Here is a 13,447-nt window from a genome sequence, read left to right on the forward strand (position 1 = left end):
CTATTACCTCCAGTGTGTTTATTGCCTGAGAAAGCCTGGGTATAAGAATGTTACTCAGCAAAAGCAGAAGCAAAGAATTCATTTATACTGTGTTCTCTTTTTATCTCTGAGTATCTGTTTGGTACAATGTAAGCCAAGTATTTCCACAATTCTCCTTTCACAGTATGTAAGAGTCTTTCATTATTATTTTGGGACTCCACTGCAAGAATTTTTCCACATTCATTTTTGACCATCTCATTTTCAGTGTGCTTGGGATCTGTCACTCTTCAGGGGCTTAATTTAATAAACTGACCCTTCAAATATTTCTACCTACATTAATCCAAACAAAATTAATTCTACTCATCTTAAAAAATATTATGCAATGTGTCATAAATAAAGATCATGAGCAATAGTTTTCCAAGAAAAGATGTGTAAGTGATGGGTTTTTAATAAATAATCAGATAGGCAGATAGCTGTAAGCCCCTTATTGCTAGCTATGCAAGTGAAAACATGATTTCTCTTTAATCAATGTTTTCTGTTGCATTTGTAAACTAGTTAGCGAGGATTTCAGGACTTTTGATGAGTGAGGGTTTTTTTTTTTTTTCCAGAGTGGCTCTGGGTTTATTTAAGTAATCTGTTTTGTCAACTCTTTTTAAAATTAAAATGACACTAATGAAATAATCATTTATTAGGGCTTCACTGTAATTGTCTATTGAACTTATGAGGAGTTTCTGCTGATAGAGTGGGAGACTTACGTATTTCTCAAACATCTATGCCACTATTAGTCACTTGATTTTTCTGAAGCACTACCATAAGGCCATCATTCTTTAGGGTTTTGATTACTTGTATATTTAACAACCCATTAATAAAAATAATATGCCCCTTGGAAAAGGATAGTTCCTTAAAATCCATTATTAGCTTTCTCCTTAAATGTTCATCAGCCCTCACCTTACAGGGAGCTATGTGGTACTTTGCAGAGAGCAAAGCCTTTTGGGAATGGTACAAAATGGTCCGGAAGCTATGCGCTGAATAGTAAAAAGAGGTACAGAAATTAGAACTAGGAAAGAAGGAAGCCCAGCATGAAGAAAGGGAGGGAGGGAGCAAGGGAGGGAAGAACTTGGGAAAAAAACTTGACTTGAACTCTGCTATTCACCTTGGAAAAGTCACTCAACTTCTGAGAGCCTCAGCTGTTCCACCTGTAAAATCAGGGTGACTTCCTCACAGATACCTTAATAGTAGATTCCAGTGTGCCATGTAAACTGTACATATGATGCAAAGTATGGTTTTTTACTTGGCATTATTTGCTATAATCAGTCCCGTTTATGCATTCTGTGCTATAAACATTCATCTTATAAAGACTGTCAACAGCTTCAAAATGTAGACCTATGCATTGTAGCTACCCTTTTTGGTCTGGAAGCATTTCTGATATTTTTAACCCCAAAAAACTAATTCACAGTTTTTAACAGCCTTTGTGTGCCTACAAGCTCAAAAGCGTACTGTTTGCTCTCAGGACTAGAGTTCTGTAAAACCTCTTTTTAAACAAGGAAGCCTCTTTTAAGTCCTGTTTCAGTCTGGTGCCTTTGGTCAAGGAGGAAAGTAAAATTGAAAGCAGATAGATGTTTTACATTTAAATGGGTTTACCATAAATGTGTATTAAGCCATTTCATGGACGATTGCACAAATATCTTTTGCAAACTTGGTACACATGAGCACATATACAGTAACCATTAACGTCTTCTAGAGAAATAGGGTGCAGATCTAAAATTTCAAAGAGCTACTTCGAGTAAGAAAACGTAATGGCTTTAAGGGAATTGCCCTAATAATATCAAGGCATCTGCAATGGCTGGCCAGTGAAGAGCAGAACAGAGCATATGTCACTGTAAGTCAATTTAACAAGAAATAACCTTTCCCCTGGAGAATCTAAACTCCCTAGCCTCCCACAAAGAAAACTGAATTTTGGAGGTCACACCTTGGGTGAGTTACCAGAGGGAGAAGCTTAACATTCTTTTTTGTCATATGGCTCTGGGAGGTCAACGCTATTCTACCAACTAGCTCCCTACCAAAGAGTTTCTCCCTCCTCAATGTCCCGCCCCACCCCCACCCCCCAAATAACAACAAGTCCTTGGACTCCCCTAGGAAACGGCAAATGATTGTGACATCTGAGATGCCAGGGACCACGCCGGATACAATCATGCTCAAACATCAAGTTTTGAACCTCACTGTGAGGAATAGGGTCGAGGCAGGGGTTGGGGGAGTGGAGCTGGTGAGATCGCGGCGGAGGTCAGAGCGAGTCAGATAGACCGACCGATAGAGAGCTTTAGGCTAAAATAGAATGTTTAGCCAAATGTAATCAATGGAACTGCTTTTAATGGAGAGAAAAGCGGGTCGCCAAGTCAAGCCCAGGCGAAGCTCTGGCTCAGTGGGTGGACGCCACCTCGCCGAACCCCCATAGTGGGCAGTCGGAGGGCCTTGCCCGTTAGCGCGACGGCTGGAAGACCCCCAGCTCACCGCCCCACCGCATTGGTTCTGGGTGGGCGCAGCCGGGCCATGGCCGCCGCCCACCGCCACCCCCCGCCCGCCCCGCAGCAACATGTGGGGCGCTGCCACTCCGCCTCCCCGGTTCTCCCTCCGGCTGGAGTTCCTGGTGGACGCATGCCTGGCCCTGGGAAGGTGGTGAATTACTCTTGGGAAAGATTCCTCCAGCGGTGAACTTGGCAGCTCCTGACATTTCCATCCCACCCCCAGAGCACCAGCACTACACACACGCACACACGCCCCTCCGGACATGCCCAGGCTGCGCGCAGTGCGGACTGCCCACTCGGGGGCAAAACACCGGAGAGGGATGCAGAAGCGAAGACACCAGCTCTGCTGGCCAGGGGCTGTGGGGGGGAAAGACTGTCCTAGCACTCGGTAGTTCCAGGGACTCAGCCCACTCCGTGGTTGGCCCAGGCCCCGCATAAGCTCGGGCCGCTGGCAGGAGCCCCGTTTCCTTTTGTGCTCTCCCGGGAAGCCCGCCTCTACTCACCCGGGCTGCACGCGGATTCCGGCCGCCAGCGGCAGCCCGCTGCTCCATCCCACGAACACTGCGGCGCCCCCGGAGTGTGCAATGCGGAGCCCCGCCAGCGCGCGGCCGGAGCCGGGGAGTGCGAGGAGGGAGCGAGCGAGCGAGCGAGGGAGGAAAAGAAGGAGGGAACGCGGCGGGGAGGGACAGGGCGGCGGGGGGCGCGCGCCACTCCCACTCGCGCCGGGCCCTCGCCGCCTCCCGCAGCCGCTACTGGCCTGCCCGGCCTAGCCGGCCGCGGGACCAATCAGCGCGCGCGGGGGGGAGCCGAGCCCTCCGCGGGGCACGCTCATTGGTACGGAGCGCGCGACCCAACTCCGGGAGAGTCTGCCCGAGCACCCAGTGTCCAAACTCCGGCGGGCCGGAGCTGCTGGGCCGGCGCAGCTGGGGTTCCCGGCTCCGCGCTTCGGCCGGCAGAGTGAGTCTGCCGAGTTCCGCGGACGGAACCGGGAGGATATGAGACCTGCCCTTGAAGCCCGTTCGCGGTGAGCGTTCAAAACTAGCAATGTTTGCTCAGGTTGCACTGCCCCATTCCTGTGAGAGACGCCCTGCGCCGCTCGCTTCACCCTGGCCAGTAGCTGAGTGAGGGAAAGCCTGGCCGTGTGAAATGGCCCCAGCCAAAGCCTGCTCCCCGCCACCCCCAGGGCCGTGCGAAACCCCCGGCACCTAAGAACCACAGCTGAAAAGCACGTCGAGCTCCTTACCCAGGGCAAACCTAGACCACCTGACGTTTGCAATAGAAGACGCACACCGCGGGGCGGGCGACGGAGCTGGGGAGAGAGCCGGGGTTGGTGATGGCAGATCCTCGTGAAGAAGTGGGAGTCGGGTTGTAGGTTTGGTGGGAAAAGCCCAAGGCAGAATTCTCCCACCCTCTGCCAAACGTTTGCCTCAAGTAACCGCCACCCCCCATCCCCAAACCTCTCTGCAGGTATTGATTTTTCTCTTCCCTGTTGTAAATCATACTTGACTCTCGGGGACTTTTCAATCCAGAGCCTCAGAGTGGAAGCGGACCCGCCTACCCTCTGAGCACCGCTGAGGACAGGCGAGGACCGGGGCGGGGGCGGGCGTGACGAGGGAAGGTCCCCGGGAAGGTCGGGAGGAAGGGTTCCGTCCGGGAGCCGGGAGCTCGCCCCCAGCTGCAGCACCTCCGCCTGGTACCTGGCCTGCAGGCTACCTTCGCTAGGACGGCCCGCCCCAGTGGATACATTTGTCCATCGTTGAGCCCCCTTTCTCTCCTCCTTAGCTTTTCTATTGTTCGAGCTTCTTTTCAGGCAGACATCCTCTGAATCTTCCTGACTCTGCTCCTCCCCGCTCCTCTCAACATAAAAATATCCTTTTCTTTTTTTTTTTTTTTTAACTTCCCTCCCATTTCCTCTATCTGGAAGGGCCTCAAATAATGCGTTTTTGATTCACAGCTCCTGGACCTCAGAAAGTTTTTCTCTTACTTAGTTTATGTGCACAGGTTCACACAAGCTCTAGGTTCAAGTGGGCAAAAATAATTAGCACTCCAAACATTTGGACACGGGAGGTGATCACTGCAGAGCTGCCTTCCTGCAGGGATCAGCACATTGAATGAATTGAACATGAATTAATGAAACGGAACCTGGAAATGTCCCTCAGTGACTGGGCAGGTCACCTCTGAGAATCTGGTATGAATGAGGGCATGTCCTGGGTGTCATCACTGCCCCTTATTTAGTTTCCAGGGAAGAAATTCTTTCTTTGGAAGTTCCCACCCATGTACCTAATTCACTTGATTTTTTTAAAAAATTGACTCAGCTCACAGTATAGTCAAAACTTAACATTTGGGTTCAAAATTAAATTCAATATATTAATGTTGTTCACGAGACCGTGGATTTCTTGTGGAGATAGAATCCTTAGGATCTATTTTAGAAGAATGATAGGATAGGCACTCAGAATATCAGCAGTGGTTATTTCTGTGCGCTGAGATAAGAGCTGATTTTTTTTTCTTCTTTATGCTTTCCTATATTTTCTAAAGAACATGTAATACTTATTAATCAGGAAAAAAATAATATGTTAACTCCCTACATATGATACTCTCCAGGCATCAGAAGAGCTAAAACTTTAAATTCTCCTCCTACTTTACCCTTCATATCTTATCAATCACCAAGTACCATAAATTTGGTCTCCTGGAATAGCTTTCAGGTCTGTCTCTCCTCAACATCTCTGCTGCCACTGCCACACCCTTATCATCTCTTATCCAGGCTTCAGCCATAGTCTTTACTGCTCTACTGCTCATGTCACTTAAAAGCTTAAAATCCTTCAGTCTCCCCAACTCCATCGCTATGAAGTTCAAACCTATCCTGGTTGACAAGGCCTTTCCTTCCCATCCTGACCCCTGCCTTCCATTTCGGCTTCATCTGCTGCTCCCCACACTTCCCTACATAGGATGATTCTACCCTCCTGGGACCTTTTGTCCTTCCCACAGGGGTTGTGTGACTTCACATGCCCATGGCTAGGACTGTACAGTGCTGCCCTGCTGCCCTTCTCTTCCTCCCCAGCCTCACCCCACCCCCACCAGCAAGTTCCTACCTCTGCTTCAAGACTCACTTCAAAAGTCACCTTTTTTAATGCGATCCCAGGAGCAGAGTTAGCAACTCTTCCCCTCTATACTTCAATAGCAAGCACTTTATTTATTCAACAATTGTTTATCCAGCTCGTATTATGTGCCAGCCACTATGAAGAAAACATAAATTGTATTTATACTCCTGGAATAGACCATGAGAGAGACAAACATTAAGGCCCGTCACACGGAAAAATAATTGTAAACTGAGATGTGTGTGATGAAACCACCACCTGTGCAAAAAGAAGCATGGTTTACTTTGAACAAATGCCAACTATAGTTCTTACCACATTGTGTTATAACCTGTTTATTTATTTGTCCAAAGTTCTATCTCCGTTCATATTCATATGTGTACCATCATCCAGAACACAGTGTCTGGCTCATTGTAGGTGCTCAGTAAAAATTTTTAAAGAAATAGATGGATTAATAAATGAATGGGTGTTTGAAGCCCCCATGAAACATTTTATTTCATGTATTTACATACTACAAAGGTACAGAATCTAAAAGTCTTTAGTTCTGTGTTTTAAAAATTGATATTGTTAGATCCTTATGTCATCTTTCATAACTGTAATCTAGTTCTTCCAGCATAAATTATCTAATTTCTTCTTGTTTGATGTCACATTTAGGAGACATAGCTAATGTACTATTTGTAGATAATCTGTTGGTGCCAGGAGGAATTTATTCTTTTGGTTTTTTTATAAATTTGGCTTTTAACATATAAATATACAATTTTAAGATACAAAGCACAATCCATAAAAGAATAAATAAATTAGACTTTATCAAAATTAAAAACATTGGCTCTGCAAACAAAACTGTTGGCAGAATGAAAAGACATAGAGAAAATATTTGCAAATCATATATCTGACACAGGACTTGTAGCCAATATATATAAAGAACTCTCAAAACTCAACAAGAAGAAAACAACCAATCAAATTTCTTTAACGGACAAAAGATTTGAACATACATTTTACCAAAAAAGATATACAGATGACAGCAGCACAGGAGAAGATGCTCGGTATCACTAGTCATTAATGAAATGCTAATTAAAACCACAATGAGATACTGCTATACACTTAATATAATGGTTAAAAAAAACCCTGATGATACCAAATTCTGATGAGGATGCAGAGCAACTGGAACTCTTGTATATTGCTGTTGGGAATGCACAATGTACTGCCACTCTAAAAATAGTTTCACAGCTATTACAAAGTTCAGTATACACTTATCCATATGGCCCAATTTTCCACTCCTAGATATTTACCAAAGTGAAATGATAGGCCTATATTCACACAAAAACCTCTAAACAAATATTTATAGCAATTTAGTCACTAAAATCTTGAAACAACTCCAAAGTCCCTCAACTGGGAAATAGATAAACAAAATGTAGTATTTCCATAGAATGGAATACTGCTCAATAATGAAAAGGAATGGGCTGTTGATACGAACAACGTTCTATATCCCAATGCACTATGCTAAATGAAAGAAAACAGACTCAAAATCTAAATACCTATGCTGGTTAGGAATGGCAGAGCAGCAAGATAAAAAGGCTTGAGGTTTATTATGATGATGGACCCGCAATTTGAGGTCTGGATGATCTATATTTATTTTTTTAATTAATTTATTTAATTTATTTATTTTTGGCTGCATTAGGTCTTCATTGCGGTGCACAGGCTTCTCATTATGGTGGCTTCTCTTGTTGTGGAGCACAGGCTCTAGGTGCGCGGGCTCAGTAGTTGTGACGCACAGGTTTTGTTGCTCCACGGCATGTGGGATCTTCCCGGACCAGGGCTCGAACCCGTGTCCCCTGCATTGGCAGGCGGATTCTTAACCACTGTGCCACCAGGGAAGTCCCTGGATGATCTATATTTAGATGAGGCAATTGTTTAAACCACTGTTAATTCAAGTTTCCTGTCACACAGAGCTAAACCTCATTTTACCTAATATAATGAGTGTATGAATTAATCATTAATGAAAATTCCACTAAACACTCTCTGTGAAAGAAGAAACTATGACTATCTTATTGACTGAAATGTCACCAATGGCTTACACAATGCCAGTACAGAGTGGGTACTCAATAAATAATAGTTAAATGAATGAACAGATAAGAATGAAGATAAAGTTGGGATTTTACAGGACTGTAACAAAAATGAGTGTTTTCGGGCTTCCCTGGTGGCGCAGTGGTTGAGAGTCCGCCTGCCGATGCAGGGGACGTGGGTTCGTGACCCGGTCTGGGAGGATCCCACATGCCGCGGAGCGGCTGGGCCCGTGAGCCATGGCCGCTGAGCCGCAACGGGACAGGCAGCAGAAATGAGAGGCCCGCCTACCGAAAAAAAAAAAAAAAAAAAAAGAGTGTTTTCTCCTTCAAGGCAGCTACTTTGTCACATTACATTTTTCATTCCAGTGATGCTGCTCCTATTTCAAAATATGTTCCCTTCCCCTTTCTACTTATTAAAATATTGCCCTTTCTTTAAGTAAAATTGTTTCCCTAAATAAATTCACTTTCTTTCTCTTGATGAGCAAACAATAAATTTAGCATATCTTAACATTCTACTCATTTTTCAATATTCCAAGTGGTATCTAGTTTATCTTCTTTTTCTCTATAACAAATATCAGAAGTTTATATAACAGGCACACAGTGGAAATTAAAATACAGATTTTATGCAAAGCTTGAGAGATTTTAGCTCAAAAAACCATCATATTTCCAGATGTATCACTAAAAGTAATTTTCATTTATTGGACACTGATGGTTGACATTAAGCTTTTGAAATATCATTTAAATACTTCTAACCAGTTTGCACAGTCAAGTGACTTTTAAAAATCATTTACAGCTAAGCAGTTATGGAATTTATTATAAGAACTCAATTTTCTCCACCAGTTTTTCTACTAGGAAACAGTAATTTTAGCTGCCAGCAAAGACCCCTCAGTTGCTTTAAGACATCAATCAGTTTTATATCTGTTTCTATCAGGGAGCACTTTTTGCATAAACACAGATACCACCTTACATAGAATTGACATTGTAATTCTTCCCATAAATAAGGTTGTCTCCTAATTACCATCTGACCATTAAAATATTGGAGGTTGAGAGGAAGTTGTGAGAGATGGGCAGGTATATGTAAGCTAAATAGGATATTGTAAAGAATGAATCCAAAAAGGTCTAAAGTTTCATTACCTTTCTTTTCCCCAGTGTCTATCACTGTACCTGAGATAATCTAGTACTGGTTGAATTTTTGCTTCTGATCTTCTGCACTCAGGGGCAAGAAAAAATGAGATAAAATTTCAAGAGGTTGGGTTTCCATCATTTCATCAACTTCTTCTCTCATCCCCATTGTTGCTGCCTATAACTCCACAATCAGAGCAAATTTCCTTAGCCAGATCACAGAGGGTTTATCTTGAATTGCGTGTTAACCTGAGTGGTGGTAACGGCTGCCTGGAACACTGTGCCAACAAGGATCATAGGGCCAATCTGATGGATCGATTAGCAAACCTTTGGTGAAGGAGAGCAATTATAATTTGTGCAGATTGGCACGGTTGTAGAATATCCAGATAAGGTTCCCCAGGGGGTAGTTGGATATGTGGGCCCAAAGCTCAGTAGAGGTATACATTTTTGAGACATACAAGTTTAAACTCTCTCCACTCTCCACTTGTGCACATAGCAGACACGTGCTTGTTCCTTCTGAGACCTCACATGGCCTCAGCACCCTTCTGAGTTCACTGTTCCTCCTAGCCACCACCAACAGATTGCTGTTGGAACAAGAGATGAAAAACAATTTCATCACACAGTGTAGGATTAATTCACGTTTAGCACCTTGTGGGTTAGTACAATAGGACAGTAGCTAAGGAAGCTGTTTATGCTAGTGAGGGCATTATTCAAGTGACTGACCTTGTTGTCTAGGTTGAGTAAGAAAAGAAAAAAATCAAGGATGGACTTAAAAATGAATTCTTTTTCCTCATCAACCCCAAGAACTGGAACCAACATAATTCCCTGTCCTTGTATTAACCAATTCTTGAACCAGGCATACTTTGTTCTCCCTATGTTAAATATTCCTGGGACCAAACAAAAATATCCTAGCTCTTTGCTCCAGGGAATACCTGCTTCTGGGAAAAAAAACTGTGAGCCTATTAAACTGCTCACATAAGGCTAACTTCTCAAGTGAGTACTTCCAGACTCTCTCCTAGCTGTGCCTTCCAAAGTGTTATGTCATAGACTCTGCCCATTCCAACTAGTCCCTACTTTTCAAGACTTGCCTAAAAATCCCAGCTCAGGCTCTAAAAACTTCATAAATACCTATGGGAATGAATGAAGGGAATCAAGGTGAGAACAGGGGCTATTTATTCAGCGTTTATTATGTCAAGAGATTTAAGCCACCCTCACTTGCATTTGGTAGAGACTAAACCCAAGCAGAAGAGTGGTAAAGCTTTATAATTAAAAAAACAAAAAGGACAACTTCTGGTATGCTCTAATTGGAAATTGTTGTCATGGAGAGGCTGGAGGTAGGGTAATTAGAAGGCATATTTGACTTTCTCTGCTTAGTCCTGAGTTGAGGGGGGAGGGAGCAAAATTAGGGGAACTGTCAGTCATTGACCAGTCTTGACCATTTTAGGCCAATTGCTGCAGAGGTTGTGGTTTGGCTTCCTGGGCTGGCTATCACCGAGGCTGTGGGTCAGAGCTCTATTGCTATATGTGGTCCGGCCATTTGTGCATTTGTACATTCAGTCTCTCATATCCTTCCCTAATTTTCTGATTCAGAGTCTCTACTGAGACGGTCCAGGAGATGTTGTCCATATTGCAGTAGAGCTAATAAATTTAGCTTTGCTTGATTTATAAGTGTTTCTGGTGGTCTTTTGAAGAGTCACCAGTGAATAGTCCATATCTAGTACTAACTACACGGTGCATGTTATGTAGCTATCTTCTTCCTCTCTCTCCCAACGAGTTTACTTCCAAAAGAAAACAGGATTCTCCAATAAGATCATGTAGTTCTCTAGGACCACATCTCTGCCCAGTGCCCTCTGTGCAGGGTCTGGCTGTCCAGCCTTGGGAGACTCTTGAATTTTAAAGGCTCCTGGGATGCCAGCAGCCAGTCCTTCCTCTTTGGGGGAAGGCATAGGGCACAATCTTGCAAGTCTAACACAGAAGTGCCCCTTTGCCAACATTCTCCATGACGGGTAGATTGGGCAAATGTAGGGGTGTCCTAGGACAGACAGTGTGAAAGTACATAGAATAATCAAATCAGGAAGTGTTGAAGTTCCCTGGAATGCTGTGTTAAAAGAATAGCAATGCATTTTGCAGACAGAAAATTCATTCTTTTACCAAACATTTATTCAACAAAAGGTACATACTAGAAGCTGAAAAGACAGTGATGAGCAAAACAAAAACATTGGTGCCATGTCTCATTGAGCTTTCAGTCTAGTGAGGGACAAAGTCATTGATCAAATAATCTAACATATAAATGTGAAATATGAAAGTGTTAACAGAGGAAACTGGGAAGTCTCAGAAGGTATGCTTGAGGGATTAAACACCAAACTTACTTCTTCACATAATGTGCCCATTCAGAAGGTATCCATAACAAGACATTAAAAAACTCATCAAAAAATCATTAGTAGATCTCTGCTTCCAGCTAAGATGGAATAGCAGGGACTGAATTTACTCTCCCAGTGGAAACAATCCAAAAATGGACGGTATCTACACAGGTTAACCCTGTGTAGGTTTCCCAGGGTTTCCATAACAAAGTATCACAAATTGAGTGGCTTAAAATAACAGAAATGTAGTCTCTCACAGTCCTGGAGGGTAGCAGTCCAAGATCAAGGGCATCCTTCTGGAGACCCTGAAAGAGAGTGTGTCCCATGCCTCTCTCGTAGCTTCTGGTACCTCCAGCAATCCTTGCCAGTCCTTGGCTTGTAGTTGTGTCACTCTGACCTCTGCCTCCATCATTACAAAGCGTTCTCCCTGTGCGTCTTCTAAATCCTCCGTTTTCTTTCTTAGAGGACGAGACACCAGTCACTGGATTAAGGTCCACCCTAGCTCAGTATGACCTCATTGTAACTAACTACAAAGACTCTATTCCAAATAAAGTCACATTCTGGGACTTTGGGGGTCAAGACTTCAACGTATCTTTTGGGGGGCACTATTCAACCCATAACACTCCCCATTGTAGGAGGTCAGGTGGTGGGCTCCACTGAACTCTTCCAAGTCCGTGGTTTTTCCCAAGTCAAGGAGCACTGGCACCCTGCCTTTCAGGTCTTCTCTTTTTAGAATCTAAATCTTCTGGCAAACATATTCAACAGTAAGTACGCTTTTCTATGACTACTCTCACACGCGTTAATATATTTCACCTTTGAGTACTCCCTTGAAAAAAAACATTAAAACATCTCCCAGTGTTCCACCCTTAACCCACAAGTGTCTTTAAAATCTGCCACTCAGTTTTAAGTCTGTCTTACAGGGATTTAGGAATGTAGTAACTTTCTAGTTTGTCTTTAAAAGCCCAAACTAAAACTTGAAAGGAAACCTAGATATAAGGATAACCTTCCACGTACTTAGCAAATTACATTTTTGTTAAGTATCCCTCATTTTCTCATGCAGATACATGAACACACGTCTTATCATGGATTTATAGTCTTTGCTGCTCTAAGCCAGGGATCGCCCATGTGTGCAGGAGTGTGTGTTGGCAGCCGTGGCCTCACACAGATTTCACGTCCCTTTCCCTATTTTATAGTTAAAATGCCAGTACCATCAGATGGGTAGAGTTCTGAGTAAATAGCCTTTCGAACATAAGCCAAATTTCTACTGTTGTTTTGTGAGTGAGCCCTCTGTCTACTGGGAACTACGGGGTGGCTCAAGTGCTTGACTATATTTCTTCTGCAGATGTCACACCTTGTCACCAGCCACCCCCCGCCTCGGTAAGAACACCCTGCAGGCATTTGTTCCCTTTGAGTAAATGCCACTCTCCAAAGAGCCTTTCTACAGGATAAAACATGTTTCACACAAAGTCCATGCCTGATTCAATGAAGGGGCATAAAGAGCATTCTTCCCAGAGGTAAATGAATGATCTAAGTGTAGAGGATACAAAGTTTTGCGGTTTTTTTCCCACTGGCTGCATCTTATCAAAGTGAAGATTCCTATTGCTGAATCATTAACAGCTGATGGTGTGCATTACAGGGTGGATAGAAAAAAAGGGAGAACTAATAAGTGTTTTGGTCAACAGACACAAGAGTCTTTCCTTTTACAACAGAGTGAAAGAGACAAGGAAAGATGTAATTTTCTGTATTTCTTTACTCTTTGCCTGGGGCAGTGCAGCCCCTGCCTTTGAACAAGGTCAGGTACATTGTGCATGCCCATGGTTTGAAGAGCATTGAAGGATTCCTGGAGGGGGTGTATCCCCAGGAACAAATGGCTCTATGGGGGAGGAGAAGGGACCCCACACAGTCTGCCTCTTTATCTCCCCAAAGTAGAAGCCCTGCAGGCTCTTAACTAGCTGGGGTGGGTTAACACCTGCCTGGAGAAAGAATGTACTCACTCTCTGGTCACAGGTAGCTGATTTCCTGATGGGCAGGGCTGGAGGCCCTTTTCTCTCTCCATCTCACTGGTAATTTTTCTGTCTCCGTCTCATTGGAAAATGGATAGTAGACAACTATGCAAGGTTTCCAGGTTGAGAGATCAGGGGACACTAACTCTCAAAGCACATAGCAAGAAAAGAAAAAACTGAAAATATCAAATGTGTACATATTTGTATTGATATATTGAATATAGCTGTCTATTTTTGTATTTCAACATTATTTGGGGATATATAAGTATTTTTGTTGTGTCATGATGCAGTCGATGGAGGAATTAA

General features: G+C 43.6%; 1 protein-coding gene and 1 long non-coding RNA gene across 3 annotated transcripts in view; one reads left to right on the forward strand and one right to left on the reverse strand.

Moving 5' to 3' along the window:
• The window catches only part of LYPD6 (LY6/PLAUR domain containing 6), a 109,395-nt gene extending 106,268 nt beyond the window's left edge, over positions 1-3,127 (reverse strand). Inside the window, exon 1 of one of the 2 annotated variants that reach the window (XM_027131546.1) lies at positions 3,005-3,121. The gene's annotated coding sequence lies outside the window, so the exon portion shown is untranslated. Of the gene's footprint in view, positions 1-3,004 lie in introns of both variants that reach the window. The other variant, XM_027131565.1, reaches the window with a different exon arrangement.
• Positions 3,128-3,316: 189 nt separating this feature from the next.
• The window catches only part of LOC113633412 (uncharacterized), a 45,557-nt gene continuing 35,426 nt past the window's right edge, over positions 3,317-13,447 (forward strand). Inside the window, exon 1 of the long non-coding RNA XR_003438185.1 lies at positions 3,317-3,525. This is a non-coding gene — a long non-coding RNA (uncharacterized LOC113633412). The remainder of the gene's footprint in view (positions 3,526-13,447) is intronic.

The sequence above is a fragment of the Aethalodelphis obliquidens genome, unplaced genomic scaffold, assembly GCF_003676395.1.
Source record: "Aethalodelphis obliquidens isolate GAN/ISIS:26980383/991018 unplaced genomic scaffold, ASM367639v1 scaffold2, whole genome shotgun sequence".
Classification (NCBI taxonomy): Eukaryota; Metazoa; Chordata; class Mammalia; order Artiodactyla; family Delphinidae; genus Aethalodelphis; species Aethalodelphis obliquidens.